The sequence below is a fragment of the Brachyhypopomus gauderio genome, chromosome 5 (genome assembly GCF_052324685.1).
Source record: "Brachyhypopomus gauderio isolate BG-103 chromosome 5, BGAUD_0.2, whole genome shotgun sequence".
NCBI lineage: Eukaryota > Metazoa > Chordata > Actinopteri > Gymnotiformes > Hypopomidae > Brachyhypopomus > Brachyhypopomus gauderio.
Genome location: NC_135215.1, coordinates 33,915,817 through 33,922,997, shown reverse-complemented (window position 1 = coordinate 33,922,997; position 7,181 = coordinate 33,915,817). Strand labels below are relative to the sequence as shown.

General features: G+C 39.2%; 1 long non-coding RNA gene across 1 annotated transcript in view; it reads right to left on the bottom strand.

Annotated features, from left to right (window-relative positions):
* Nucleotides 1-2,786: 2,786 nt before the first annotated feature.
* The window catches only part of LOC143515225 (uncharacterized), a 28,999-nt gene continuing 24,604 nt past the window's right edge, over nucleotides 2,787-7,181 (bottom strand). Inside the window, exon 4 of the long non-coding RNA XR_013131063.1 lies at nucleotides 2,787-3,270. This is a non-coding gene — a long non-coding RNA (uncharacterized LOC143515225). The remainder of the gene's footprint in view (nucleotides 3,271-7,181) is intronic.

Genomic DNA, 7,181 nt, shown 5'->3' with positions numbered 1-7,181 from the left:
AAGCACTTCTACGGCACTTTCAAGGTCCATTTCAATATTTCCCAGCTGACTCAGGTTCTCTCTTAAGCTCTGTTTCTGGAACGGAAAACCTGAGCTTTCGTTAACTCTTGAGTTTATTTACCCGCTTTCTGGAATACCCTCCTGTTCAGTCAGCTATTTGTTGTGAATCGAAAAACAGTTACATATTCAAGCATTTTCAAGTACTTTAGCCTAAATTCCAGCACTTTTCAAACCTGGAACACAATGCACAATTAAAATTCGTCACGTAAATTTTCCGCCGTTTGCGGAGGTTCGCGCGAGGTGCAACGTTCACTCCCGAAAGTATAAATTCAGCCTTACCTTGTCGCACAGCTCACACACACACGCAGGTATGTCCACACGGAATTAACACAAACGTAGCGCTTTCAAAATAAAAGCGTCACAGTTGTATTGCACGCACGACATAGATATTTGTTTCATTTATGATTGGCCTCTCGCGGCCTATGTTATGCCTATGTTTGCAAGGCCCACTCTGATCTGAGTGTGACATGCCACTCATGTGCATGAATTCACATGCGCGCGTGCACACACAGACACACAGACACACAGACACACACACACACACACACACTCACTCACACACACACACACACACCTACACACACACGTACACACACAGACACCTACAGACACAGACACACACACGTTATGCCTATGTTTGCAAGGCCCACTCTGATCTGAAAAATTTTTTTGTGTTAAAACAGACCGGTCTTTTTAGACCGGAAACACTAAAGTAAAAAACGTGAGGTCAACAAAACCGAAGGGATACATATTTTCCTCACTGTGTAAGGACTGTGAGGTACAGAATCAACTTTAAAATTGCTGGGGAATATGTGAAGCCTTCTTTGTATGCTCTGTGGAAAAGTGGTACATTTGATTTGTGTGATTTGTTATGACATCCGTCATATTGTGTATTGTGAATTATGTCATAATGTCTGCTTTGCCTGTATCTATTGTGAGTCTGCCCCTTTAAGTCTGTTTACAGGGGCCGTCCGTTCTTGGCCTTCCACACCTGATGCGGCTTAACATGACGATGGAGAGAGGTGGAAGAGAGGCATAAAAGGTGGAAGTGGACATGAACGAAGCAGGCCTCGGTTTTGTGTATTTGATCATTCGATTGATGGTTACTTCCTACTTCATATGACTGACTACGATTTCAGTTTGTTTTGGTTGTGATACTGTTAGTCTACATTTGTATATATATATAGTTGTTGCACCAGTAGTAAGGGTGACTGGCCGTTTTGTTTCTTGTTTAAGGGTTTGTTCTGTGTTTGGCTAATCAGGGAGTTAAGAAAGACATTGTGTTCTTTGTTTCCCATTTTGTTTGGAAAAAGGTTAGTTAATATTTCCTGTGTAAGATAGTGTGGGTTTCTTTTGTTCGTTTTCATTTTCAGTGAGGGTCACCCTGAAGTATACCTGGTGTTATTACTACCGTCATTCTATCTACATCCTATATATTTACATACTACATAAAACATCTTTCAACTATTCAATTTGGGCTGTCTCTGTGGGTGTTTTTGGCATTCGGCAGTCACAGTTCATCGTATACCGGTCCATCACTTTCATTTTATCTGTTACTAGTCCCCACCTAGACGGGGTACGTAACAGATTGAATAAACAAAGGAATATATAAAACTATGAAAACATGGGTCTTTAATATTATTAATAATACATTTAATCCTTTATGTCTTTGCAGAGTGCACTACACTGCATAAAGCTGATTTTGAAATAACCATTGACTGCCATGACCCACTCCTACTGATTCTACTCTTCAGGTCCACATCTCCCACATTTATTATTTTTGGTAAAATGACTTAGGGGGTTATAACAGTTCATTGGGATTGTTTAATAAGTTTTATAAAATGGCCACCTCAAATGCAACTTGGAAAAACCTAAGCCATACCAAGTAGGTCCCAAGAAGTTTTCAAAAATCCATTATCATTCCTACACAGACTCAGCACTGAAATTATCAGTTTGATGACCAGATAAAATTATCCAGACATGCTTCCATCCCTACAAGAACAGGACTGGTCCTTGAATGAGGACGCATCAATTCACCTGATGTGTGGCAAGCTAAATGTTGACTGCAAAGAAAAAACAAATACTTTTTAATATTCACAAGGCAAATCAAAATGATTTTGTGTGATGTGGAACCTGTAAGGGAATTAATGATTTAATTTGAACATTCTGATCATTCTATTATCTAGGTGGCTGCCCCTCAGCTAGAATGTTTTGTTTTTCTTCCCTGCTTATCTTGTGCAGACTGTCTCGACTGTACCCTCCTTTTCAATACAATTCAAAAAAAATACCAATCATACATTTTTTTTTTATTCTTAAATGGTTTTAAGCTGTGTCTTTGTTCCATGTTTAACTGTGTCTTCTTTAGAACTTTAGAACTTCTTTAGAGCTTCAGAACTCTTTCCGGGCATTTCCATTATGTTTGAATTGATATTGCATAAATTAAACCACAAAATATTTAAATAAGTTTTTATGAAATGTCTTAAAATGGTTTTGCTCCATCTCAAATGTATAGATGTGTGTTTAAAGAAATATTCCAAAACCTATGTAAAATCTAATATTTTTGCTCTTGAATAATAAATTGGTTCCATATTCCCCTGAATCCTAGTCTGTACATTTTCTCTTAGACCTGATGTTTACAACTTCTGAGAATTAAGTTCTGCCTCAGTTGTCTTTCGAGTAAAGCATGTGCCAGTTCAAAGTCCTGAGCAGTTAACACTTTCACTTCATTCAGAACAAATGCAGCAGCCATTTTTATTCAGTAGAAAAACAAAACCAAAAACCTAAACTTAAAAGAAACTGTACTTCAACAAATCACAAGACATAAAAGCACCTGGGGTACTCTAAGTGAATTTAAAACAACTGTACAGTTTAAATTATTAAGTATATTATAATAATTATTACACCTTTTAAAGCAGTATTAATGACCATCTTTTACTGCATAAACTGAAACATTTAACAGACTGCATTTAACATATCAGTTATTTGAAACTGATCTGTGCTAAAAGAATTGCTGAACAAGTTTGTTGGTTTTTTTTTTTTGCTTCAATAACATCTTGCTTTCATTTATTTAAACAAATGCTCAAGTACATCTTTGCTTTATCTGTTCATATCTCCTCTTGAATTCTTGAAATGTGCTGGATGATCCAGACACATTTGAGTCTTGAGCCGATTTGAAATGCCGCCTCTTCCAAGGGCTCACACACAAAGTACCTATAGATTGACATAGTGAGGGGACACACACACACAAACACACACATTTTTATATATTATATACACACACATTATTAGTTAAATCTGTCCAACTGCTCATTAACGCAAATGTCGAATCAGCCAAATCACATGCCAGCAACTCTATGCATTTAGGCATGTAGACATGGCCAAGGTGTCCTGCTGCAGTTCAAATAGAGCATCAGAATGGGGAAGAAAGCCAATTTGAGTCACTTTGAACTTAGCATAGTTGATGGTGCCAGACAGGCTGGTCTGAGTATTTCAGCAACTGCTGATCTACTGGGATTTTTACGCAAAATCATCTCTAGGTGAAGGAATATTTTATCTTCTTCTGTTTGCTGTAACTCTGAACATTGTGTCCCCTAATGCTCTCTCTGTGACCCCTGACACCCTTTTGACAACTCTCCCTTCTTATCACACCTCTCTCCCCCTTTTCACACCTCTCCCCCTCCTCCGGTACGTTCTGAGTGTGTGTACCAGAAGCGGCTTATCATTTCCCCTCAAGGTGCTGCGTTTGATGTACACGTATGAATCACGTTTCATCTTCACACAGGCTTCTGAGAAGAATGCATTTGTTTCCATATATGGTAGAATATATCACCTGATTGAGCCCACCCTGTTGCTTGTACGCACAGGGCTGGTCTGTGTATGTATAAATGAGGGGAGCGGCCTCTCATCTTTGAACATTTGGGTACAGCATGCCTGTGTGAATAAACCTCTCTTCTTTAAGAGGAGTTTGTTCCTCATTTGTTCCGAGAGCTCTCCGCCACACACTTCTCTGCAGGGTGTTACTATCAAACTGAAGAATTAATACTTGGTGATCCTCCTTGACCCTCCGCTCATTGCTGAACACAAGAAAGGTGCTTTCTACTGAGAAACAAAAACCTTTTCACTAGGGTTTACAGAGAATGGTCCAAAAAAGAAAATATCCAATGTGTGGCAGTTCAGTGAGCGCAAATGCCTTGTTGAAGCCAGAGATCAGTGGAGAATGGCTAGACTGGTTTGAGCCGATAGAACAGCAACAGTAACTCAAATAACAGCAACAATAACTCAAATAACAAGTTGTTACAACCATGGCATACAGAAGAGCATCTCTGAACGCACAACATGTCTAACCTTGAGGCAGATGGGCTACAGCAGACCACACCGGGTGCCACCCCACTACAGGAAACTGAGGCTACAATTCACACAGGCTCACCAAAATTGGACAATAGAAGATTGGAAAAACGTTGCCTGGTCTGATGAGTCTCGATTTCTGCTGCAACATGGGCAGGGTCAGAATTTGGCGTCAACAACATTAAAGCATGGATCCGTCCCGCCTTGTACCAATAGTTCAGGCTAGTGGTGGTGGTGCAATGGTGTGGGGGATATTTTCCTGGCACACCTTGGGCCCATTAGTACCAACTGAACATCCTGTCAATGCCACAGCCTACCGGAGTATTGTTGCTGACCATGTCCATCCCTTTAGTGTATCCATCTTCTGATGGCTACTTCCAGCAGGATAACGCACCATGTCATAAAGCGCAAATCATCTCTCAGACAGATTTCTTGAACACGACGATGAGTTCACTGTGCTCCAATGGTCTCCACAGTCACCAGATCTCAATGCAATAGAGCACCTTTGTGATGTTGTGGAATGGGAGATTCACATCATGGATGTGCAGCTGACAAATCTGCAGCAACTGCATGATGCAATCACGTCAATATGGACCAGACTCTCTGAGGAATGTTTCCAGTAGCTTGTTGAATTGATACCCTGAAGTATTAAGGCAGTTCTGAAGGCAAAAGGGGGTACTAGCGAGGTGTACCTAAGAAAGTGGCCGGCGAGTATATATATATATATATATATATATATATATATATATATATATATATAGTACATACTAGGCTTGTCCCGATCCAATATTTGGATTGGATCGGCCGCCAATATTTGCAAAAAATGCGTATCGGTATTGGATCGGCAGGCACGAGAAAATGCCGATCCAGACTCCCGATCCAGTTTTTTTTTTTTAAGTCTGATCCGGGTTTTCCAGCACTTCCATTTAGATAATCCATTCCAGTTTTTGCTGTGTTTTCGCCAGTGAGAGTAAAATCCGGTCCGCATTTTCCACACACCTTCAGCACATCATAGCATCTCCCCAGTTTAGCTCAGTGGCATCTCCTAACCATTAAGATGGCCATGTAAATTTGAAGTTATCTGTAAAAATGTCAGTTGTGTGGGATTATTTAACCTTAAAGGAGGACAAAGACAAAGAGGTAGAGTGCAACATATGCCACAGTAAAGTCAAGTATGGTGGTAAAGCTGTAAGAACTTTTAATACAACCAATCTAATCAAGCATTTAGTGAAATACCACCATAAACAACATGAAGAAAACCGAAGACAAAAAGAAAGGTCCTACACAACAAACACTGGCAGAAACGTTTGCGAAGCGTGACAAACTCCCACTGAACAGTGCCAATGCCCAGGGAATAACGAGTCATTTACAATATTATTTGCACTTATAGCTTTTTAAGCCTTAGTTTACTGATGCCATTTCTGTTTGTTATTTATTATTTTGTCTATTTTGAGAAATAAACAGGTCAGTTTCTCCTTACCAACCATTGTGTATTATTCAAACACACAATTCAGCTGGCTACTTGTTATCAAGAGTAAAACACTTTTCAACATGAGTCTGACAACAAAGTAAGTTGGCTAAATAACTTTAAACTTTAATACATGCTCTGATAGGCCGGTATCGGTCGATATTCGGAAGAACAGTGTACTTTGATTAAAATGTTGATTGGAGAGGGGAAAAATTTGGAAGTGCAGAAATGCTTTAAAATGGCAATTAGAACCAAAAAGATTTGGGTGGGAAAAAAACCATTAAAATGGATCATAGAATAGCCAGAATGGCAAAGACTTGGCCAATGATCAGCTCCAGGGAAATCAAATAAGGGAAATCTAAAATTAACTGTGAGTACTGTAACAATTAGCAGACGGACATGTGAAGCCAAGCTATTGGCGGGAAGCCCCCACAAGGTCCCATTGTTGCAAAAATGACATGCTGAAAAGGTTAAAATTTGCCAAAGAACACACTGACCGGCCAAAAGTAAAACGATGCAACATTTGTGGACTGATAAAAACAAGATTGTTCTTTTAGGGTCTAGGGGCTGCAAACAGTTTGCCAGACGACCCCCAATCTCTGCATTCAAGCCACAGTAGATTGTGAAGCATGATTGCACACACATGATATAGGGCATGTTTCTCATACTATGGTGTCAGGTCTATTTAATCGCATGGCATCAGTTTAAACACAGCAAAATAACTGAAGAGTTCAGGTTGCCTCATGCGGAAGAGGAAATGCCCTTGAAATGGGTGTTTTATAGGGCTGGGTATTGATTCAAATTCCAAGAATCGATCCGATTCTGATTCTGAAGATTAAGAATCGATTTTTTTCGATTTAATCCGATTTAATCGATTCGATCCAATTTGGGGTTTAGTGTTATTAAAAATGTATTTGAGCTGTTTCCTGACTGTGTACAGAAGCAACATGTTAAAACTAGTATTATATCGATATTAATCAGCAAATAGTTACTGGTAGTTGGTAGTTACTGATGGCTGGAAGACTGGTGAAAAGGGTCATCATAAATCTACCTTCAAGAAAGGTAATCCAGGACAATAAACAGAGGACATCTTTGAGGTGTCTATATCTGCAACAGTGGGCTCCTACTGGGACACTAACCAGTGCATTATTATTATGATTGAAATAATTAAGAATTCACCCAAAAGCTGTTGCTACCAAATGCATTTTTATTTTAAAAGTGCTCACACTTAATGTATAAGTATAAAATGTATAAAATGTAAACGTGTATTTTTCTTTAAAGTGAGAATAAAAGAACAGAACTCTTACGT